The sequence below is a fragment of the Schistocerca piceifrons genome, chromosome 1, assembly GCF_021461385.2.
Source record: "Schistocerca piceifrons isolate TAMUIC-IGC-003096 chromosome 1, iqSchPice1.1, whole genome shotgun sequence".
NCBI classification, from domain to species: Eukaryota; Metazoa; Arthropoda; class Insecta; order Orthoptera; family Acrididae; genus Schistocerca; species Schistocerca piceifrons.
Window position 1 is genome coordinate 879,353,524 of NC_060138.1, and position 25,970 is coordinate 879,379,493.

At 45.5% G+C, this 25,970-nt stretch overlaps 1 protein-coding gene across 1 annotated transcript in view; it reads left to right on the plus strand.

Moving 5' to 3' along the window:
• The first annotated feature begins 505 nt into the window (after positions 1-505).
• Positions 506-25,970, plus strand: part of LOC124716520 (WASH complex subunit homolog 1-like) — a 312,571-nt gene continuing 287,106 nt past the window's right edge. Inside the window, exon 1 of the mRNA XM_047243180.1 lies at positions 506-566. The gene's annotated coding sequence lies outside the window, so the exon portion shown is untranslated. The remainder of the gene's footprint in view (positions 567-25,970) is intronic.

Below are 25,970 nucleotides of genomic sequence, written 5' to 3' on the forward strand. Positions count from 1 at the left end.
CTCTACCAATTGAGCACTTGCCCGCTGAAGGGAAAGGTCCTGAGTTCGAGTCTAGGTCCGGCACACAGTTTTAATCTGCCAGGAAGTTTCATAACCTTACTTTGATGTTACATTTATTTACGTTCTACATCTATTAGTTTCTAAATTGCGATGGCATAAGTAAGCCAGTTTTAGAAATTGCACACTGATATGCGTCTAGCGCTTCGTCGCGGCATTTATGAAATGACGTTTTCCGAGGCCGTGGACTACACATAACCGAGCGACAAATGATAGTGCTCGTCATAAACAGGTGGGCTGTCTAGCAGCGTGTTGAGAGAGTGCTCGCCGAGCTGCTCGTAATGAGGAAGCGAATGCCCGCCTCCGGCGGGGAGAGACGACCCACCTGTGGTGGCGCGACCGCTCGATAGCGCGTGGCGTTTCCTTGGCAACGGCGCGGTGCACGCCGGGAGGCGCCCGGGGGCCTCGCCGCCTCGGCCTCCGCCTACCCCACGCAGTCGCCGGTTGCAGCCCGCGTCGAGAGGAGCGTCAGTAGAGCAGACCCGGCGCCAGCAGCCGCTACTTGCACGGTAACAGCGCGCTGCCGCCACTCTAAGCTAGCCGCGGGCTTGCCTCCCAACACAGAACTCACACAATATCGTGACGGTCGCACGCGAAGCCCAAGTGCGCAGTGTTAACAGTGACAGAAGCGAGAGACGCCTCTCCTTCCGCACGCTAGCTTAGATTCAAACAAAACAATTCAGCGACCTGTCAAGGAATCGTACACATATCATTTTTCAATCATTATAGTTGTCATAATTTACAAGATAAATCGGTTGAAATTTCTCAGGGAATGATGCAGACGGTATTGAAAATCAAGCGTCTTTGTCTGACTCAAAGGCTATCGATTACTGTGTATTATCTCGCGGCTAACGAGTATCATTCGAGATGACAATGGCAGAGACACCAAACTGCTGATGACATTCAGTAATGTTAAGTGAAACGAAATTTTACGAAATTTTGTCACAATTACGAATATTTTTGACATCAGATGTATTAGGTATGGAAATTGGTGATGCATGCAAATTTGTGCCGAACTGGGACTCGAACCCAGATTTCCTGACTATGGCGAGCGGCAATCCGTGTACGCTTCCAGGACCGATCGAAGCCTCCATACGCCACTGCTCGCTACTTACCTGTATTCATACATTGTCGTACACTGTGTGGGTACCGAGGTCGAGCTGTCACTTTCGATGGATACGGATCTACAATGCGAAGGAAATGTAAGTCGTGGTGACAATAGGGACCTTTCTGAAGGGGAAGTGTCTTGTAAACATATGCCAAATCTTAAATCACTTCCCTGAGATAGCCGTTTGACTCACAAAGTATTTGTCATTTTGGCTCCTTACATGCGTGCATCGCTTTCACAGAGATATCGCCTTGGTAGTATTCTCTGCATGGAACGTAAGTGCAACAGGATAGAGCCCATGCGCACTGCTCTCAATGAACCAAACCCCTGGAACTGTCGTTGAAACGTTGTTGCATGCCTACAAGGCTCACTCTAGGTTTCGCCACTATCGTACCCTTCCTGAAGCTAGTTAAAGCCTGAAATCTACAGCCCCATGATAATTTGGTTAATCTTCACAAAAATGTTTGAGGATATGTGAAAAGAGGTTTCAATTAGCAACCGAGCATCTGTCTACACGCGCGGAAAAGTGGGTTGAAGCTGGCGGTGTCGTTCAAATGGTTCAAATGGCTCTGAGCACTATGGAACTTAACTGCTGAGGTCATCAGTCCCCTAGAACTTAGAACTACTTAAACCTAACTAACCTAAGGACATCACACACAACCATGCCCGAGGCAGGATTCGAACCTGCGACCGAAGCGGTCTTGCGGTTCCAGGCTGTAGCGCCTAGAACCGCTCGGCCACTCCGGCCGGCTTGCAGTGGCGGGAATATAAAGCGTTCCGGGGGGGGGGGGGGGGGGAGGGGGGCCGGGAGGGGGGGGGGCAGGGGACGTGGAATATAGTACACTTTCGTAACGCGGAAACGGACCGATTTATCTGACATCCAAAAGGATTATGATCACTGGCTTTCGGGCCAAGGGTGGGAGCACTTCCGAAAAGGCTTAGTTTGTTAACAGTTCGCATGCCGCGGTGGTTAAAGTATATCTTGCGTGGGAAAATAGCGCTATACAAAACACGCAACGAGACAACTGTAGTACACCAAGGGCCATAGATGGCGGTGATGAACGACGGCTGCAGAGATGTTTATGGGCGAGTAAACGTGCAACTGTTCAGTAATTGACCCCCCCCCCCCCCCAGATGAACCAAGGGGATAACAGTAGTGTTTCCTCAGCGACCGTTCAGCGAACTTTGCTGCGTATGGACCTCCGCACCAGGAGCCTGGTCCGTGAACCCATGCTGACTGCTGTTCATCAACGACGAAGGCTAGAATTTGCACGCCTCTATCGCAACAGGACGTCCACTGAGTGACGACTGGTGGTCTTTTCAGATGAACAACATCTTATGCTCCATCGGACAGATGACCGATGGCGTGTACGACGTGAAACGTCTGAAACGTCTGAAAACATGCTACCACAATCATCGGAAGAGTCCAGGCCGGATGAGGAAGAGTTATGGTTAAGGTAATGTTTTCATCGCATTTCCTGGCTGATCCCGTCATTCCAAGAGGCACAATGGATCAACACAAGCATGCATCTGTCCTTCGAGACCATGTCCACCCCTACATGCAGTTTGTTTTTCCTCGACAGGGTGGCATTTACCAGCAGGACTGCGCAACGAGTCACACATGCGTGGTTCAAAGAGCATCAGAATCAGTTTACCGTACTCTCCAGGCCACCAAACTTCCTGGATTTAAAATCAATCGATAATCTGTGGAACCACCTCCATCGGGATGTACGCGCCATGGATCCTCAGCCGAGAAATCTAGAGCAGCTGGCCACGGCTCTGGAGCTGGAATGGCTCCACATCCTTGTCGCTACATTCTAGAACCTCACTGTCTTCCTGAACGGCTCGCAATGGTCCGCCCTGCAAAAGTTGGTTTTTCAGGCATTTGACAGGTGTTCACCTTACTGTGACTGGATACTGTACCTTGTTGTCACTCATCACCTGTTCGTAATGCAGCAGAGATCATTCCAAAACTAGCCTTGTGCAAATGTCAATCTTGAACGATGTGATGATGATGAAGACATAAGGAAAGAAAGGTATAATGCCAGCCTCCACGGCCGAGTTCGCTTAACTGCTAGAAAGCACAAACTGTCGATCTCAGGTAATTCGAATCCCAATCTTACAAGAAACGTTTATCTCCAGACCAGCTGGTGTAAAATTATCGGTTTCAACATTGTGTAATCATATTTTTCATTGAAACATACGTCTCTCTCCTTTGTGCTATGAAATGAGTATTACCTTTGAACACCGTTAATGGCTAACTGATTATATGATGAGGACATTAAGCACAAAAATTCCTGCAGAGGTTTGTACTAAGTACCAAGTAGCTAGATCAGCATGAAGTGACTCATTCTGGTGCTGGCAGATCTCCATGAACCTCCAAAGAAGGTATTCCGTTTTAGTTTACGAAGAATATACGTGGTGATTGCGGAAGGAGGAGAATTCATGTAACTACTTTGAAGCAAAAACCTATCCTTTTACGGACACTAATGGCCATTTCCCAATGGGTATTATTCTGCTGAGCGTCGAACTCCTCCTTCATAGATTAATATAAACATACTGGGGTGGACTTGATGACCGACGGCGGATTCACGTACGAATTGTTCGCTGCTGTATTCAATTTGGATTAATAGGCCTTCATGAGTTCATGAAAACATTTCCCGGAAATACAGTTGCCCCCATCTTTCGTCTGCTGTCAACTATGTTTGGGCGTCCGCAGCTCGTGGACTCGCGGTCGCGTTCTTGCTTCCCTAGCACGGGGTCCCGGGTTCGATACCCGGCGGGGTCAGGGATTTTCACCTGCCTCGAGATGACTGGGTGTTTGTGTTGTCCTCATCATTTCATCCTCATCACGAAAGTGGCGAGATTGCACTGAGCAAAGGTTGGGAATTTGTATGGGCGCTGATAACCGCGCAGTTGAGCGCCCCGCAAACCAAACATCATCACCATATGTTTGAGCTACAAGGTCTTTTAAGACGCTTCTAGTCCGGCAATTCGACGTCGATTTCCTCTTATACGTCTAATCCGTAATCACCCAGAGATGGCTACTTACTCATTGCCAGTCGGCAACAGTTCAGTTCAGATGCTGTTGGGGAAACGTTTCCGTCTATGTAGCGTCGTTAGTATGTACGTTGACATCCCAAGTCTTCGTCGGAGCACAGTAATCAACTGCTGCTGCTGTACTTTTATGAAGACGCCACTGTCATTCCGAGGAGCTGCTCTACTTCCACGCATCGTAGCAGTCAGTATTCATCGCGGACGTCAACGGCACGTAGAGCTTTACAGCGTACACGATAAGTATTCACAACGCTGGGCAGCTTGCGATGTGATTTCACCATAAATCTATACGAAAATTTCGAAGTTTAGTGTTCATAAATATTGGCAACGTTGACCCAAAGTCGAATATCGGCGAAATTTCTACGAATGAATAGCGCCCAACCGGTAATTATTTTACGAAGTTTAAATAACCAGTTTGGACATTAATTCCCAGCTTAAGAGACCGTGCCTAGGACAATGGATGGCGTTAAATTTAGTCACCATGCTATGTGTGTTTAGTGCCACTTTCAATATAAAAAAATAGAACCAAAATTACTTAGAAAACTGTTTCTTGATTTACACACATACGCAAGACTGCAAAGAGCCTAAAGGATTTGGACGAGCTGTCCCATTACAAATTTACTACCCCAGTGAAACGTCAGAAACGAGCTATTTCCGTTGCTCTTGGACACACCGGTCACGAGAAGTGATGGTTAGAATATCCTGACTCATAGGCAGCAGAGGTAAGTGACTGTTGGTGCATTTTAACCAGTTTCCGAGCGAACATTGCGTATGAAACTGCGTCAGTCGACATTTTCAGTCGTGCACCTGGTAAAAAAGGTTATTTCTCATTGCGCATATAAACATGCATGGGCTAAACAACATAGAACTGCGCCGTGGCTGACTCGAGGCGCTTAGTGTGGTCTGACGAGTCGCGAGTTTCGTTTTTCCAAATGATGGAAGGTGTCGAGTGCACAGAGGACCCAGTGAGGAGTTTAACCCGCTGTGTGTGGGAGCTGTGAGAGGTGTGATCAAAAAATACGGCGAATCATTTTATTAGAAACAAAGTAATAAACGTACATGGAATTTTACACTCCTGGAAATTGAAATAAGAACACCGTGAATTCATTGTCCCAGGAAGGGGAAACTTTATTGACACATTCCTGGGGTCAGATACATCACATGATCACACTGACAGAACCACAGGCACATAGACACAGGCAACAGAGCATGCACAATGTCGGCACTGGTACAGTGTATATCCACCTTTCGCAGCAATGCAGGCTGCTATTCTCCCATGGAGACGATCGTAGAGATGCTGGATGTAGTCCTGTGGAACGGCTTGCTATGCCATTTCCACCTGGCGCCTCAGTTGGACCAGCGTTCGTGCTGGACGTGCAGACCGCGTGAGACGACGCTTCATCCAGTCCCAAACATGCTCAATGGGGGACAGATCCGGAGATCTTGCTGACCAGGGTAGTTGACTTACACCTTCTAGAGCATGTTGGGTGGCACGGGATACATGCGGACGTGCATTGTCCTGTTCGAACAGCAAGTTCCCTTGCCGGTCTAGGAATGGTAGAACGATGGGTTCGATGACGGTTTCGATGTACCGCGCACTATTCAGTGTCCCCTCGACGATCACCAGTGGTGTACGGCCAGTGTAGGAGATCGCTCCCCACACCATGATGCCGGGTGTTGGCCCTGTGTGCCTCGGTCGTATGCAGTCCTGATTGTGGCGCTCACCTGCACGGCGCCAAACACGCATACGACCATCATTGGCACCAAGTCAGAAGCGACTCTCATCGCTGAAGACGACACGTCTCCATTCGTCCCTCCATTCACGCCTGTCGCGACACCACTGGAGGCGGGCTGCACGATGTTGGGGCGTGAGCGGAAGACGGCCTAACGGTGTGCGGGACCGTAGCCCAGCTTCATGGAGACGGTTGCGAATGGTCCTCGCCGATACCCCAGGAGCAACAGTGTCCCTAATTTGCTGGGAAGTGGCGGTGCGGTCCCCTACGGCACTGCGTAGGATCCTACGGTCTTGGCGTGCATCCGTGCGTCGCTGCGGTCCGGTCCCAGGTCGACGGGCACGTGCACCTTCCGCCGACCACTGGCGACAAGATCGATGTACTGTGGAGACCTCACGCCCCACGTGTTGAGCAATTCGGCGGTACGCCCACCCGGCCTCCCGCATGCCCACTATACGCCCTCGCTCAAAGTCCGTCAACTGCATATACGGTTCACGTCCACGCTGTCGCGGCATGCTACCAGTGTTAAAGACTGCGATGGAGCTCCGTATGCCACGGCAAACTGGCTGACACTGACGGCGGCGGTGCACAAATGCTGCGCAGCTAGCGCCATTCGACGGCCAACACCGCGGTTCCTGGTGTGTCCGCTGTGCCGTGCGTGTGATCATTGTTTGTACAGCCCTCTCGCAGTGTCCGGAGCAAGTATGGTGGATCTGACACACCGGTGTCAATGTGTTCTTTTTTCCATTTCCAGGAGTGTATTTAATCTGCTTCAATGTATGGGGCTTGGCTTGCAATGCACTTATCTTAATGTTGAATCCATGACTGGAAGCATTACTGAAAGGGTTATTTTGGAAGGAAGTTCAACTGCTTTGTGGTGGCCCTGTCAATGTCAGGAATGGTCTCAACACGTTTTCCTCTGAGCACGGTTTTAATTTTTGGGAAGAGCCAGAAGTCACATGGTGCTACATCTGGTGAGTAAGGCAGATGCTGACAGCTGGAAACCTTATTCCGGCTAAAAATTCGCGAATCAACAGCGAGGTGTTGCACGACGCGTTATCGTGATGAAAAAGATAGCCGTTGACCCATTTTTGTGGTCTCTTTTTTCGTACAATATTTGGCAAACGTTGCAGTACACCCTTTTAAAATTCGGCGTTTGCAATTGTTCTCCTTGGAACGAACTCTGGTCGCATTATGCTCTCGTATCGAAGAAAACAAGGAGTTTGACAATGATATTTGATTTTGACTGGCGTACCTCTTTAGGGCGAGAACATTTACTGATTTTCCGTTGGAACTCAAAACTTTCGTCACTTGGATTCATCGATTTTCCATTGGGAACTCTGAATTTTCGTCTCTGGATCGCGCTCACAAATACACGTTTCATCTCCAGTTATAGTTTTGGACATGAAGTCCGGATCTGAATGAAGACGACCCTTGAACTACGTGCAAACTCGGTTCTTTTCCTCTTCACTTTAAACTGGGTATTGCAATCATTCAAAATAACTGGTTTCCGAAATAACCGATTTTAGGTTCTTTATTGCTATTACGTCAAGCAGTAACGTCGAGTTCCAAAAAATTCTGGAAACTGGTAATGAAGGTGAAGGAGCAGGAGCTCACGAGAGGCTGGTAGAAATCTGTCCCATTGTGTGCAGCAGAATTTACTAAGGCGAAGGAGACAGGCGCGATGACAACCACAGCCAAAGGTCACAAGTTGATGACTTCCCTGCGTCATCACTTCCATCTAGAAGCAACCACAAGATTGATGGTTCAGTTACCAGCTACAGTTTATAGCAGCAGTGAAACTGTTTGGGTATAAATCAAATTTACTCTCTCTTCCAACGGGCCGCGTGGAATGGCCGCGCGGTTAGAGGCGCTATGTCACAGATTGCGCAACCTCTCCCGCAAGAGGTTCGTGTCCTCCCTCGGGCTTGGGTGCGTGCGTGTGTGTGTGTGTGTGTGTGTGTGTGTGTGTGTGTGTGTGTGTGTGTGTTGTTGTTGTTGTTGTTGTTGTTAGCGTACGTCAGTTTATGTTGGTTTAAGTAATGTGTAAGTCTAGGGACCGATGACCTTAGCAGTTTGATTCCTTAGGCATTCATACCTATCTGAACATTTTCTTCCAACGAACATTGTGGATGTTTTCTCCTTATATAATGTCGCAAGTTTGTTGTACCTGCTTTCAAAGCAAATGGAGCATTGCACTTTGTTGCTACTGTACTGCGGAAAATACTTCCAGGGTAGGGATGGTGCCATTCTGCATCACCATCGATGTCGGAGGACGACAGTAAGCTGCCCTATAGACCAGATCGGGGAAAATCTTGCACATAACACACACTTGCGTACAGTCTTTTTTACACCACACCTATTTTTCTTAGTAGTGGATAACGGCAAGCATTTTTATTAAAATGGTGCTGATCACTTTCCCCATTTTCTACAATCCAATATTTCAAAGAAATGGATATTCTACGAATAAACATTACTTGTTTTTTTAAAGAGTGTTATTTAAAAATCAAAAAAATTAGTACTGTGGGAAATTGATTTGCCAGTTTCTTTACTCGGCTATTAGTAAAAAAATTTAAAATCCTGTTATAGCCAAGATCAAACAAATACCGAAAAATACTTGTTATTCAGAACTAAAAGTAAAATAGGCTACCGAGATGGGTTTTAAACAGTCGGACTTTCTCTTCCCTATAACGCTAGCCCAGTTGTGCTAAACACTGAGCCACCCCTATCGGTCGGGGCTGACATAATCTTTGTCCGCGTGCTTACCATAGCATGTCTTCTTGCTTCTAATTGCAGGAAATGTGGTGGTTATAAATAAATGTGAATAAATGTGTGTGAATTCCTAAGGCACCAAACTGCTGAGATCATCGGTCCCTAGACTTACACACTAGTAAAACTAACTTATGGTAAGAACAACACACACACCCATGCCCGATTGAGGACTCGGACCTCCGGCGGGAGGGGTCGCGCAGTCCGTGACATGGTACCTCTAACCGCGCGGCGATGGCTGTAAGGCAAGCGTTGTAAGCAGCAGCAGCAGCAGCAGCAAAAGGAGCGGAGATGCGAATAAAAGTGGGACAAGGTCGGTGGAAGAGGCTCCCGGCCCAGTGAGCACCGCTTAGGCCGGTCGAGACAAAGGCTACCTTTGTGACGGGAGTATCGACTGCGCCCCTGCCTCGCGGCGTCCCCCGGCAGGACGCGGCTGCGTCGCGGACCGCCCACGCGGCGAGCGCGCGGCGCCGCCACCACCCTCCGGCGCTGCCACCACCAGGTGGCGCTCCGCCCCCGCAAAAGGTCAGAGGCCGGCGGCGCTGTGGTCCTGGGCGAGATAACGCGCGCCGCTCCCGCGGCAAGTGTTTAAATGCGGGGCTCGCGTGCCTCGGCCCGGCGGCCGGGATGAGCCCCCGCTGCCCTCCGGCCTATCACGGAAGTGGCGGATCGCGCCGCCCCTCTATTTGCGGGCAGCTGCGCTGTGGGGACGGCGGTCAAGGCCTCCAGCCCAGGAGCTCCTATCGGCGTCGCGTGCCCGGTCGTCGTTTGGCTTCTGCTGCCCAAACAGGCGCTCCGCATCTGCATATTGATTTCCTCGCGCTCCGCTTTTAACGCGTCCGGAAATCAGTGGGTAGAAGTCATTTGTAACCGTTTTTGTGCCTGACGTTGACTACACTCTGCAGGAGCCTGCAGAACGGAGTTCAGCTAATATTCCAGCGCCACTTTTACCGCTCCCTGTTGCTCCCGTAGGTGCTGTGCAGTGAAGGTGATTGCTTGCGTGCTCCCTCGTATTCCTTTACACCCTCGTGCAACCACTGGGTGCCATATGGGAGGTACACGCCCTCATTTCATTGCTTGACAAATGATAAAAAATATTTTTCTTAAAAGTCCTTGTGTGGCACAATATTTATGCACTGCCAGAAAAGAAATTAGTACACTCTTTTACTGGTTTACAGTTCAAACAAGACTTGTTGTTGCAGCAGTCCACTTGGAGTGCAAGAAATGATTACATTTACAAATCATAGCAAAACTACACTACTGGCCATTAAAATTGCTACACCACGAAGATGGCGTGCTACAGACGCGAAATTTAACCGACAGGAAGAAGATGATGTGATATGCAAATGATTAGCTTTTCAGAGCATTCACACAAGGGTGGCGCAGGTGTCGACACCTACAACGTGCTGACATGAGGAAAGTTTCCAACCGATTTCTCATACACAAACAGCAGTTGACCGGCGTTGCCTGTTGAAACGTCGTGTAAGGAGGAGAAGTGCGTACCATCACGTTTCCCACTTTGATAAAGGTCGGATTGTAGCTTATCGCGATTGCGGTTTATCGTATGGCAACATTGCTGCTCGCGTTGGTCGAGATTCAATGACTGTTATCAGAATATGGAATCGGTGGGTTCAGGAGGGTAATACGGAACGCCATGCTGGATCCCAACGGCCTCGTATCACTAGCAGTCAAGATGACAGGCATCTTATCTGCATGGCTGTAGCGGATCGTGCAGCCACCTCTCGATCCCTGAGTCAAAAGATGGGGACATTCGCAAGACAACAACCATCTGCACGAACAGTTCGACGACGTTTGCAGCAGCATGGACTATCAGCTCGGAGACCATGGCTGCGGTTCCCCTTGACGCTGCATCACAGACAGGAGCCCCTGCGATGGTGTACCCAACGACGAACTTGGGCGCAGGAATGCCAAAGCATCATTTCTTCGGATCAATCCAGGTACTGTTTACAGCATGAAGATGGTCGCATCCGTGTTTGGCGACATCGCGGTGAACGCACATTGTAAGCGTGTATTCGTCACCGCCACAGTGGCGTATCACCCGGCGTGATGGTATGGGGTGCCACTGGTTACACGTCTCGGTCACCTCTTGTTCGCAGTGAACTTTAAATTTCAAATGTGTTTCGACCCGTGGCTCTATCCTTCATTTGATCCCTGGTAAACCCTACATTTCAGAAGGATAATGCACGACCGCATGTTGCAGGTCCTGTGCGGGCCTTTCTGGATACAGAAACTGTTCGACTGCTGCCTTTGCCAGCACATTCTCCAGATCTCTCACCAACTGAAAACGTCTGGTCAATGGTGGCCGAGCAACTGGCTCGTCACAATACGCCAGTCACTACTCTTGATGAACTGTGGTATCGTATTGAAGCTGCATGGGCAGCCTTACCTGTACACGCCATCCAAGCTCTGTTTGATTCAATGCCCAGACGTATCAAGGCAGTTATTACGGCCAGATGTGGTTGTTCTGGGTACTGATTTGTCAGGATTTATGCACCCAAATTGCATGAAAATGTAATCACATGTCAGTTCTAGTATAATATATTTGTCCAATGAATACCCGTTTATCATCTGCTTTTCTTCTTGGTGTAGTTGTTCTGAGGTACCAGTTATCGACCCATGCTGCAATACTCAGTACTTGGTGTGATCTCCATGGGCGGCATTGTAGTTGCTGCCTCTGACATGCAGTCGATCGTGCAAATGGTGAATACTGTCCTGTGATACGTTATGCCACGCCTGCTCGCCCTGTTCACACAGCTGGTTGACGAGTCGAACGAGCCACTCCTCGTCCCATCATGCAGCGCACTTACTCGATTGGAGACAATTCCAGATATTGTGGTGGCCAGGGACATTGCTGCACATCTTGCAGAATATGGTCAGTTTTATGGGTAGTGCTTGGGTGAGCTTTATCCTGTTGGGATAACATATCACCTTCCTGTTGCAAAAACGGCGAAAGAACGGGTCTAAGAACATTCTGCAATTATCGAGCGCTGGTTCGCTTCGCCTCCAGAAACACAAAAGGTGAAAGAGACTTGCATCTTATAGCATCCCGGACTATAAGACCTGTGGTGTATCCAGTATGTCTTGGACGAATGCACTCTACGACATAGCACAACCAGCGACGAACGCTTGCGTGCGGGAAGATACTACTTTCATCGCTGAAGACCACGGCGCTTCATTCCAAGTGATCCTCTAACGCCACCTGTCGAGCCATACAGGTCGATGCTGTGGCATGATTGGAAGACGAGCTGGAAGTGTGTGTGTCCGTATTCCCACTGCCGGTAACTGGTTCGCAGCTGTTCCTGTTGACACGTCTGGGCTCACAAGTCGTCTTACCGGAGCAGTTGTATCAATACGATCTGCCGCACTGCTCTGACAATACGAAGATCCTGGCGGGCGTCTGTGATGCGTGGACGCCCGTAACGTGGCCTCCGGGTGTGAGAATGCTGACGTGACCACTGATACCAGCGCCGTTGCACAACTGGCACAGCACGTCCAACTTGTGTGGCAGTTCTGCGGAAGGACAGTCCCGCCTATCGGAAGCACAATTTGACCCCATTCACTTGCTCAGTTGACTGTAGGAAGCACGAGTGCGTCTCCGTGGCGTGGCCCCTTGCTTGCTTCACGCGTTTGCAGCATACTGAGCCTTTTGATTGTGAGCGTTCCCTATTAAAGGGTACACACAGTTGGCGCTCTGGTAGCTATACCGCTACGGCATCTGTTGCCGCACTAATTGAAACCATTATCAGTACATCTACTTTCTCCCAAGTGGCATATACCGTCTTCGCATCAAAGTCAGCGTCGCCTTTCCCGGTCTACTAATTTTTTTCCTGTCAATGTATTTAATTTTACTAAAACTACACAAAAATCTGAGTCTCGTGTTCTACTTTGCCCTGTTAATGAACTTGTAATGTTCAATGCATAAACCGGGTACTTTCTTGAATTCTATTTTTTGATGTCCTACATCGTTGATATGGATACAAATGATAGTAGGATATACGTCCCGTAATTAATGTCGTTTATAATGCCTGAGGATAATTTGTTGCTTGACCGACACTGGACACTAGGAATCCTGCCAAATCACGATTTTCCAATAACATTTGAAAGGTGTAGTTCCTTGCCTCCTCAAAACTAAACAATGATGACATATGATTTTTGCATTTTTTGTTGCTAAAAGTCTATATGAACACCTAACTTGAATTTTTGAAACAATGAACTCATATATGTTGACAACAACCTGACAAACAATTGTCAGTTATACATTAAATGTATTCGCAGTTGCGAATATGGACTATCATCAGCTGTGTATTGGAATGACGACAGTGAAAATTTGTGGCACACTGGGACGCAAACCCGGAATCCTGGCTTATCGCGAGCGTTCCCTTACATTTAGGCTATTCGAGCGCGATTGACAGCCAGACATAAACTTCTGTAGGTGTCAACCATGCGACTACAACCTACGCTCGTAAATCCATTATGTATACAGGGGAGACATTTCAATTGAAAGTCCTTTGCCCAGTGTAGGCGGATAAATAAGATACGTGCATGTCGGAAGGAACATTGCACCGAACTTCTGAACGACACAGGGACTGCAACGTCGAATCATATCGGAGATGTCAATCATGGGCTCTTTGATCCTTTCGTAACGTAATAACTGGTTGAGTGGTTCATGGTCGTCACAGCGGATGGTGTTTTGCAAACTGCATAACGACCTTTTCTAGCGAGCCAGCGCAGAAATTGGCGAGCCACAACATCAGTGCCTCAGTAGCACCTGAGAGTCAGGAGGAGTTGCCTTGTGGAATAACGTACAGTTTGCGTAGCACTATGCAACCCGCCGTCTGTGAACCATTCAAGCAGATATCAACTATTTTTTCATTTAGGGACAAACCGTGGGCAAAAGTGGTCTCAGCCGTCCCACAGGGTTCAGCCCTCGCCCATTGCATTCTTTCCTGCGTGTAAGTGGCAACTCGTCTACGTTACAGTCTTGCAACTACCAGTGCCAACTCTAAGAATATCGCTTCTACCATACCAGGTGAGGGTGATCACATTTATACAGAATCAAGAAGGGCACAGGACCTGTGTCTCGTACCAAACCCTAGGAAGTGTCACGTGAGCCTAGCTTCACTCTGAAACTTGATTTCCATTACGTAGTTCCTTGCATATTAAGTGATGGCACTTTGTTATAGTACCAAAATACACTAAAAGAACAAGGCATAATCATTTATATCTAAACTGGACGGAACACGCTTTGGCATCAAGTAGGAATTCTCTCTCGTGCCAGCGTGCACTTTAAAAATTGAGGAAATCTTTCTTCCGAAAGTAAAATAACACAGTTCGAGTCTTTAATCCTTCCGATACTCCGTACTGTCATATAATTTAACAAGGCAAAAAGCGGAAAGAGAAAATGGCGGATAATTCGGTTGTCTCATTAAGTTTGTCTTCTGCGCGCAGCGACCGGACAAGTGACGCGATCTTCACTCACTTTGTTTCCTAACGAAAATTCGAGGAACTTTCACCAATTCCAAAGAAGACTAAAACTTTTGTAGAGTGAATTATTCACTCTGCAGCAGACTGTTTGCTGGTATGAAACTTCCAAGCAGATTAAAATTGTGAGGCTGACCGAGACTCGAATCTTACACCTGTATCTTTCGCGACAAGTGCTCTACTGACTACCCAAGCACGCGTCACTGTCTCTCCTCACAGCTTCTTCGTTTGGAAGTTAGGGGATGAGGTACTGGCTGAAGTGAAGCTGTGAGGAGAAGTCGTAAGTCGTGCTTGGGTAGCTCATTTGGTAGAGCACTTGCTCGCGAAAGACGAAGATCCTACCTTCGAGTCTCGGTCCGCCACACAATTTTAGTCTGCTAGAAAGTTTCAAAACTTTTTCTGTCTCTTCCTATCCCATAGCGAGCTAGTATTAATTTCGCGTTGTCAACACTCTTCCAGCTTTTGTCACCTGCATCTATGAATAGTACTTTTTATCTATCGTTTCTGTAGCCTTTTTCTCAGTACCACGTTTACGTTTTTCTGTTACATATCGCTCTTCCTCGGGCCATTTAAAAGCTCCATATTAGATTGTTCCTGAACTTCTGCCTTGCCTTTCTGTTGGTATATCATTACGAAAACGCGAACGTCACATTATAAGAAAATGTACATAACAGAATGTTATTAAACCTGAAATTAATGTAATTATCAGGATCATTATTTGAGCAATACCTGTTATTACCGTTAGTATATGTATGTATGTATGTATGTATGTATGTATGTATGTATTACATGCAATGTTAGCAACGAAGGGCGTTCAGTAAGTAATGCAACACATTTTTTTTCTCAATTTCGTTTGAAAAAATACGTAATTCGTTGCGGGGTTTCGTGGAATATTCTCGCTTCAGCCACTGTAGTTTCACGAAGTTCCACTAGGTGGCGGTGCTATATGTAGCCATAACGGAGATACGTACCAAGCAGAGAGCTGTCTTTTTTTGCCGGAAAACCAGAGCATCGCAGATATTCTTAGGCGTTTGTGGAATGTCTACGGAGACCTGTCTGTGAACAAAGGTCGGTGAGTTGCTGGACGAGGCGTCTGTTATTGAGACCTGGTAGTCAAGGAAGGCAGGATTCGGTTACGATTGTGGACGGCGCCGTAATCAGTTACTATTGGTTCTCATTTGCAATTACACACATTTATTCTAAAACGGTAATTCCAGACTCAGAAATAAATCAAGGTATCACACGTTATTAATGAAGAAATAAACAACTGCGTAATCAATAGTACTTTCAATGCGTTACAATGAGCATAAAATACAGACGCAGCAAATAATGTTTTAAAAACCAAGCCAATGTGATCCCAATTAGAATTTTAAGGCAAGTAACCACAGTCATGTCTGAAGGCCTTTAACGCGAAGAAAGGCAGTTATTAACAATTTAGCTGTAAAACAGCAATGCAATAGCAAAGGTTAATTTAAAAAGACAGGCAACTGATCACCAAACGAGTGAGACAAATGATGATAAACTTGGTACAGGAACCATTTAAACCTCCTGTAACGGATTCCAAGAATATCAATTATATAAAAAATTTTATAAACATACAGTTAAACAGCAAATACAATAGTAAAACACAAGGGCCGGTCACAGACGGTGCACCAGGAATCGACTTCTGAGTAGGTCCAGCAAAAAACACTTTTACGAGCGATGAGATAGGCAGCCAAGATTTGCATTCACTTCACAAGATGGTAACTCAGACTAGTGGCAGTCTAACGAGTGACTGATGATTTAAACCAAATGCCAAGATGTAAAAATACTGCAAAGCCGGAACCGGCGGTCTGGACTCCACCTGCAGAATACTGTGCTTAGAGCGCCCAGAACGAGAAAGGAATCACTACCATCAGAGCAGAAGAATCGCCAACGAACCTACAATCAAGAAAGCTGTCAAGATTACACGCCTCACCGGACAGCAGCGGAGAGGTGAGGAAACGTACACTGCCATTACATACATTAACCCCCAGGGCAGGTAACTGGGGTGATAGTGGCCACGAGACATGAAAAATACCGCTGGTAGAACTTAATGAATAGTAAAAAACTGAACGCAATAAATACTAAATAGAAGTCCAGGAAAGCTAATCAGTTCCGCCTTCCCCAAGCACTCTTCTTGCAGCTCTTCGCTTCGACAACACTACGAGCACCAACACGAACCCAAGTCACTGGAGAATCGCAAGATCTCGCAATGGTGGAGGTTTCTCTACTTGAATCGAAATGCACACAACTTAAAGCTTGCAGGATCCTGTTTACAACGAGGTCGTGCACTCTCGTGACCACAGGCCTTCGATCCGGCAGTCCATGCGCGCCGCCAGCAGTCTCGGCATGTTGTCGCACTGTGCGGACCTGGCTCCTCCTGAGTCCCCAACCGAACTGCTCTCTGACACGACCCGGAAGAAGCCACGACGTCGCCCCAAAGATAGGGCCACAGTTACTACATAACGATAACCGCTGCTGCTGCCACTAGCGGACAAGCAACGCTTGCGAAACCAAGTGGCGCCAGTGAACACGAGAAGAAGACAAACAACTGCAACCGTGTCGACTAAACGATACGGTCTGGCCTCCAACAGAGGACAGAAACCTACAAACAGCACCAAACAGTCATCATCGTAAAAAGGTCGCGCAAACCTTTCCAATCTCCTGCGTGCTGGCCGGCCGCACGCAACAGTAACTCCTGCAATGCTGGAATGTATGGACACTCTCATACGAGGTGACCGACGGATCACAATCACACACCTCACTGCACAACTGGATGTCTCTGTTGCTAGTGCTGACACACTCATCCACCACTTGGGGTACTCGAAGTTGAGTGCACGTTGGGTGCCTCTCCTCCTAACAGAGAACCATGAAGAACAACGATGGACCATCTGTGCTGAATTGTTTGCGCGTTACGAAGCTGATCTTGACAATTTTTTCTCGAACATCGTCACAGGAGATGAAATACGGGTTCATCGCTTCGAACGGGAAACAAAACGGTAATCTATGAAGTGGCGCTCCACCACCTCTCCTCTAAATGAAAAGTTCAAAGCCACACCCTCAGACGGTAAAGTCATGACAGCGGTCTTCTGGGACTCTGACGAAATCATTTTGTTTGATGGCTGGCTGGCTCTGAGCACTATGGGACTTAACATCTGTGGTCATCAGTCCCCTAGAACTTAGAACTACTTAAACCTAACTAACCTAAGGACATCACACACATCCATGCCTGAGGCAGGATTCGAACCTGCGACCGTAGCAGTCCCGCGGTTCCGGACTGAGCGCCTAGAACCGCTAGACCACCGCGGCCGGTTTTGTTTGATGTCCTCCCTCAGGATGGAACGACCAACTCTGGAGTGTACTTTGCTACACTTTGGAAATTGAAGAAACGGCTTCAGACTGTTCGTCGCCACAAGCATGCAAACGAAGTTCTCCTTCCCCATAACGACGCAAGGCCTCACATAAGTCTGCGCACTCGAAAGGAGCTCATAAAACTCCATTGGATTGTTCTTCCTCATCCACCCTACAGCCCTGATCTCGCACCTTCCACTTTCTATCTGTTTGGCCGGTGAATGATGTACTCCCCAGATAGCAGTACGTGGATTATGGGGAGGTTAGTGAAGCATCAAGATGTTGGATCCGACGTCGACCTTCATAATGGCATCATGCGGGGTTATAGGCCCTCCCAGTTACGTGGAGTAAGGTCGTCGCATTGAACGAACATTATGTTGAAAAATAGTGTTTTGTAGCCAGAGGATTGTGGAATAATACGGTGTATTGGAATCCTGAATGAAACGAACCTGCTTTCAGAAAAAAAAAGTGTTTCATTACTTACTGAGCGTCCCTCGTATGAGAAGAATCTCTAAGAATGCTCGTGTAAATTTAACTGTGAGACTGAATCACCTAAAACTGCTAAACTGCTAGATGAAATAAACCCATAAATAATTCAATAAATGTACTTATCGCTACCATGATATGACAATAATTTGATTTATAAATCCTGAAATTACTGTAGCGACGGCGTCTTCAGTGCATAATGTCATCAGAGAGCGTCCCACTTATAACTTGTGGATTTCAGGAAAGCGAGTATTCAGAATACTACATTGGCACAACGTTCTTACTCTCCGTTGACTCTATGACTGGACTAGTCTTGTCGTCCATGCAAATCCAGTCAGAGCCCACTGCAGCACAAGAGTGATCACTCTCCTGGTGTCGCGACCTACAGACCGACTGCAATGGATTTTGTAAGATAAGTGAATTTGCATTACGCTGTTGCGTGTAGCACTGGAACAGAACGCCTGTCACTCTTCTTTATCATTAAATTAATGCATATGTATCACAGCAAAGAACGTGGAAATGGGGTTTTTCTCTAGAGGTTTCTAAGTAGTCAGGACCACACAATGGGTATACCAATGGAAACTATTACCGAATATTGTCCGTTGCTTCATGCGAATTGTCAGAGCTTCGATCAAAACAAGCATCGATGCTGATTTCAGTATCTTGAAACGATTCTTCCTTCGAACCTCTTTACTCCTCACGCACTCACACTACAGGGCGAATACTTCAAATGGTTCTAAACACTATTGAACTTAACATCTGAGGTCATCAGTCCCCTTGGCTTAGAACTACGTAAACCTAACTAACCTAAGGACATCACACACATCCATGCCTGAGGCAAAATTCGAACTTGCGAGCGTAGCAGACGCGTGCTTCTAGACTGAAGCTCCTAGAACCACTCGGCCACAGCTGCCGGCCAGGACGAATACTAAAAAGAATAATAAAAGAGAACATGAAGGCTTCTGATAAACTGCTGGTTTCTATGTGATGATACGAAGGTTGGAATTTAAATAGTGGCAACTATTTATTCACAAGCGATACAATAGAGTTACATCTTTGCACCTGTTACTGTCCTTCAATGTAGTCACCAGCGTTGTGTATAACCTGTTGCCAGCGATGTGGAAGGCGTAGTATACCGTTAACATAGCCTGTTCTGTTGATGGTGCGAATGGAGTGGTTTAAAGTTATGATGATTCTCGTGTACGAATGTGATGGTGGTATCCTAACGCATTAAGTTCCTCCACGACAGACCGTCAATGCACAGTATTACTGTTCGTTTTTGGAGCATCACCTGCGAGCAGCTTTGCGAAAGAAGTGGCGACACTTTCTGCGTAACCCACCCATCATTTTGCACGACAATGCGCGGGCGCATACAACGCAAGCTGTGGCTGCTCTGTTCGGTTGATGGGACTGGGAAGTACTGTACCATCCACCACACTCCCCGGGCTTAAATCCTTGTGACTCTGATTTTATTCCGAAGATGAAAGAACCACTTCGTTGTATTCGCTTCAGAACTGTTCCAGAGATTCGCCAGGCAGTAGACCGCTCCATTCGCAACATCAACAGAAAACAGGCTCTGCTAACGGTATACTACGCCTTCAACATCGCTGGCAACGGGTTCTACACAACGCTGATGACTACTTTGAAGGACAGTAACTGATGTAAACATGTAACTCTTTTGTATCGGTTGTGAATAAATAGTTGCCACTATTTAAATTCCAACCTTCGTATCATCGCATAGAAACCAGCAGTTTATCAGAAGCCTTCATGTGGAATGGTAGAGTAGTAGTATGAAAATGGTTCGATGAACCCTCTGCCAGGCACTTAAGTATGAATTGCAGAGTAACCATGTAGATGTAGATGCCCTACTGCTTTAAGAGAGCGTGGATTGTTATAATCCTACAAAGAACCATCGTCTCCTAACTGTTCCTCTAATGTATGCAGTCTGCAGTACTATAAAATTTGTACATATTCTTCCGCATTCAGCGTTTCTTAAGTGCTACAGGGTGACCACGCCCTAACCATGGAAAAAGACTCCTGTACGGTAGCACTACCTCCTCTGTAGTTCACTTTTGTCACTACACATGATGGCAATTAACGTTCTCCAGGCATGCGGCAAAACCAGACCATTCCATCGGACTGCCACAGGGTATAGCGTGATTCATCACTAAAAATCACTCATTTCCAGTTATCCACCGCTCAGCAGCATCGCTCTTTGCACCACCCTAAGCGTCGCTGACCACTGACTGCAGCATTGTGTGGCATATGAGCAGCTGCTCGACTATTGCACTCAATTTTTTTTCACTCCCTAAGCACAGTCGTTGCACCAGCTGGACTGCTGGTAGCAATTTCGAATTCACGAGTGACTCCTTCCGCCGATTACACGAGATCTTTTTACAATCACACCCAATGCTCGTCTGTCCTCGTCCGTTAGTATACAAATGCCCGCGTGGTCTTGGTTGCTCCTTCACGTTTACATTTCACAGTCACGTCACCAACAGTCGACTTGGGCAGCTGTAGGAGCGTTAAAATGTCCCTGATGGATTTGTTTCTCAGGTGATAGCCAATGACTACTCGACGTTCAAAGCCACTGAGCTAACCTGACCGATCCAATCTGCCGTTATTGCTTTTCTGCTGACAACATAACATTCCCCTCTCCATTTCATACTCCTGGTGGCCTCTAGTGGCTAATTCTGCATTACATAGGGGTGTCCGGATACTGTTGATCAGATAGTGTACATTTGATTTAAATGTGGACGACATCTTCAAACTATGGTTATTTTGTGAATAGTACTCGATTCACGAAAATTTTCATAAAATTCCTTCTCTCCGCGTCCAGTACAAACATTTGCAAGTGTTAGATGCAGCGTCCAGGAGGTGGGTCCGTTGCTGCGACCACAGGAAGTGGCGAGTGTATACGAAACGCGTAGACTCTAAATACTACTGCCTCGTGTCTGGAATAGTGCCAACGTTTAATTTTGCATCTTGAGTCCGCTCATATGATTACATAGCGGGCTAATAGTGACTTGTATGCCAGGTTGCCTCTCGTACATAGCTGACAACGTTTACGGCTCCGTCGCCACACTTGTTTTCTCGCCATTTGACCTGAGTGTTGTGGCCTACACTTCCCTCCTCGTCCTACATCGGCCTCCGTTTGAATGCATTTAGTGTCTGTCCCTTTAAAAGAAAATTTGCGACCGGTAGCGTATAGATTTACACTTACAGTTCGTAGACGAATGAAGAGGCGGTTAATGATAATTAGATGTAATTGTATGAAACTCTTTTCGCTATCTTGCTGTTAAACATAAAGACAAAGTGATACAGGGGTGTCTCAGTATTTACTTTTCACTTCGCCTCTGTTTGCCGTCAACTGCTCTCTCTCTCTTGAGTTTTATTCAAAGTTTAAGACTTTGTTAACCTTCTGTACCTTTCACTTTTTATTCTCCTTCTAAAGCTTTCTGGTTTCATTGCAGTTTGCTGTAATTTTTTAATGCTTTTTAGCCAGCTGACTGTAGTAAATAAGCAATTAACGTTTGAATAATCACTCACCATCTATGTGCCTGGCAAAGGTTCATCGAACCACTTACACTCTAGTAAAAAAATGAAACACCTACAGCAGACCTTATGATGTCATTTACTGTGTAGCTACCAGATACGGCGCTTCAGTGCACCATCTTCAGGCATTAGTGGTGCTGAAGGGATTATCACGATTAACATGTGTGATTCATCAGTAGCCAACACAACTGGTTTACGCAAACCACCTGTAATGTGATGTCGTCTCTCCATCCATCAACTGTCAACTGTTGACAACTGTAGCCTGTAATTACGAAAGAAACGTAGCATTTTCACATATTCTGTCTATAAAGCTACAGTTTCAGAACACCTCTAGTATGTCCGATTTCGATATTTTTTGTAGTTCATCCTCATATAGATGTATGACCATGAACTGCGAAAAATATTAACTTAGATTTATGAAGAAAGAGGAACATCAGCGATTTGGAGAGAAGAAAATCTACTGTCATCGACTTATGTGCTGTAAAAAGTAATACTAATCCAAAGGTATATAATAGTTCAAGTAGACAAAGCACCTTGAAACTGAACTGTTTACTCAACAGTATCAGGGCCGTCTACTAAGAAAAGTTTTTCTCTGAATTTTTCAACTGAAAACTTGTTTTCTTTAAGAGTTCAGTGAGAGTTTTTGTCTGATAAAACGGCAAATAAATTACATCTCTTACTTTGATTTTCGACGCTGTTATATTGACATGTAACTTACTGCTCCCGACTTTGCTTAACAAAGTGGTAAATGATTTCAGCAGAAAGGAATGTTCGGTTTAGCATTGCAGTACATAAAAAAGGTGCACACGCTGGCACTGTGCAAATATTTGCCCCTTTACACTATATCACGTTTCCAAAACATTATTTCAATATATAAATAAGTGTTTGAGGCTGACGTTCAGGTTAACAGCTTAAATCACTTTCTCAAGTACATATTTTATTAACTGCGTCGTAAGAAAAAAGAGTGATGCCTTACTGCTTTCGGCACAATCGCCTCTTATATCCATTCGTTTGGGACCCTAAATCAGAGTTTCTTTATTTTTGAAGTTGACTAAAGTTTTTCACTGTTGGAAAAATATGGAAAGAATGGCTATGTGGCCAACCACGAGAAAACAATTTATCTTCAGTTTTTATTAAACGTTTACTTTCAAATAAATCTTACATTTTAAGCAAAAAGATGATGTTACTTCCTTCGTGTCATTTTTCTGAAATACAAAATAGTTTCAGGAGATGAAACTGCAGCCGCGTCTGAAAATACAACAACTTAAATTTTATTTCTGTTAGCCTTGAACCTTCACTTTCTATATTACCACACGTTTTAAGCCTGACCTCTCCCGTAACATTTCCTGTGTCTCTGCCTATATTATCTGCCTATTTCCTCCCGCATTCAGCGTAGCGCGAACCGGAAGTCTTAAGTGCTTCTCCCGCTTCTGACGTCATTGGCTAACCACAAGCGTCAGCTGTGGGTCTCCCACGTGCCTCGTGTGCGTCATCATGAGACGGCACTCCACAACAGGCGTGCAGCGATTAAGTGGATCATATTCACGGAACTTACGTATCCCTGTTGTTAACATGTGCTAATTCACTGAGCGCATCTTTGTTAACCGAACACGTGATCAGCGTCTGCGACCTAGATGTTCTTGAGATGCTAAAGTAGTTAATTAAATATCTCGAAAGAATACATTTCACCACGACTGTATTTTTTTTTTTACTTCAGATGTCCAGTTACGATAGAAATACTGCTAACAAGGGCCAAATTTTGTGCACAAGAACGTGTCCAAGTGTAGGATAAAAAATTTGTGAGAACAGTTAAAGAAAAAAAGCCAGGCAGTACATAGAAGAGACTGTTTTGAAAAAATTTAGTCAGGTTAAGTTTCACCTAACAACCTCTTGTAAAATAACTAAAATTATTAGATCTTTGAAAAATAAATTTTCTGTTGGAGTAAATGACATATCTAATAAGATATTAAACCAATGTGGAGCAATTACAGTTGATGTTCTGAGTCACATATGTAATGCATCACTAACTCAAGGTATTTTCCCAGACAGGTTAAAATATGCCATTGTCAGGCCGCTCTAGAAAAATGGGGACACCACAGATGTCAATAATTATCGGCCAGTATCCTTACTTACAGCATTTTCAAAAATCTTCAAGAAAGTAATGTACCCAAGAGTGGTTAGCCAACTCAACAGTAATGGGATACTTAGTAAATCACAGTTCGGGTTTCAAAAATGCTGTTTCGCTGAGATAGGAATATAAAATTTGACTGTACACATAATAGAGTCTTTAAATAGTAAAATGTCACCAATAGATATTTTCTGTGACTTGTCCAAAGCATTTGATTGTGTGAACCATAACATTATGTTAGAGAAATTACAGTTCTATGGTACAAACGGAATAGCATATGAGTGGTTTAAGTTGTACCTACAGAACAGGAAGCAAAAAGTTTCCTTATATGGTTCAAGTGATTTAAATAAGTTTTCCACTTCATCTAACTGGGATGAAATTACATTAGGTGTTCCACAGGTTTCAATCATGGGTCCCCTTCTGTTCTTGATGTATGTGAACGTCATCCCTTCCTATCTGAAACAGGAAGCTGAACTCACACTGTTTTCTGATGATACAAGCAGCATTATTAATATGGTAAAAGAAACTCCAATTGAAAATTATACAAATAAGGTCATTGGAAAAGTCATTAATTGGTTTTCTGCAAATGGGATGCTCTAAACTTAGAAAAAAACGCAGCACATCCAATATTCTGCTAAAAAAAGTACAGCTCCTTCAATAAATATAGCACATCAACAGAAGTCAGTAGATGGGGTAGAGCATACTAAGTTTGTTTGGGTGTACACATATATGAGAATCTTAATTGGAAAATTAATATTTTGTATCTTCTAAAACGAGTAGGCTCAGCAACTTTTGGAATCAGAATAATTGCCAATTTTGAGGATATAGAAATTAGTAAGCTAACGTACTTTGCATACTCTCACTCTCTGATGGGCCGGCCGTGGTGGCCGTGCGGTTCTAGGCGCTGCAGTCTGGAACCGCGGGACTGCTACGGTCGCAGGTTCGAATCCTACCTCGGGCATGGATGTGTGTGATGTCCTTAGGTTAGTTAGATTTAAGTAGTTCTAAGTTCTAGGGGACTGATGACCTAAGATGTTAAGTCCCATAGTGCTCAGAGCCATTTGAACCATTTGAACTCTCTGATGTCATACGAAATAATATTTTGGGGTAACTCAACATTTAGACAAATAGTATTCACTCCTGAAAAGAAAGTGGTTAGAATAATGTGTGGGGTTCATAGTCGCACATCTTGTAGGCATCTTTTTAAAAGATTGGGAATTCTTACAACAGCCTCACAGAACATTTACTCACTAATGAAATTTGTTCTCAACATCATGGACCAGTTTAAAAACAACAGTGACATTCATGATTATAATACCAGAAAAAAGAAAGATAGTGTAACTATCTTGTGCTCAACCTATCTTTGATACAGAAATGGGTAAAATATGGTGCTATATATATGTATATTAAAAATCTTCTTTCATATGTGCATTTCCTGTGCACTTGACACGTTCCACATCATAACGGCTACCGTACCGTGCGATTGATCAATGGAACACGCAACCAACTAACTAACTAACACCTTGCAGAACGAGTGATGTATATTCCACATACAGAAATGAAGCGTTTCTAAACTTGAGATTTTTCCCGCAATGTTTCAAAAGCACGTGGAGAGGCCTTAGAGGCCGTTTCGTTCAGATCTTACAAAGAAAACATACTGAACTATTCAATTAATGTAAGTACGATCACAGGTTCACACAGGAAGAAAACTCTAAATTCAATGACCGCAATAACAGGTCGATTATGTGCATATTTAATAACTTGATATACGGATTTACACTATAATATGGGTATTCTGGATCCGCTGATGTGTTGCTGAGGTACAGGACCATCAGATAGTGAGGTAAAATTATTGTTGATACCCACCAAGCATATTGTTGAAGAAAGTCCCAAGACGACTTTAATCGTCGTAGAAAGGAGCCGATTAGTTGAAACTAACTTCGCCGCCACGCTTCCATGGAGGAAGACTTTTCTTTCAAGGCGGTGTCCGAGTGGCGCCACTTCAGTATCGCCAGCCTAAGAACCAGAGATTCGCCACAACCCCATCGCCTAAAAGGGCACAGGAGGGATCAGTGCAGCTGCCGCAGCAATGTTGGCTACAGGAAGTGCTTTTTCACCGAGACAGTAAAGCGAATGGAGACACTACCTCCAGCCCCACTTTGATGCAAGTTGTCGTCTGTGCAATTTGGTTCTTAGATTACTC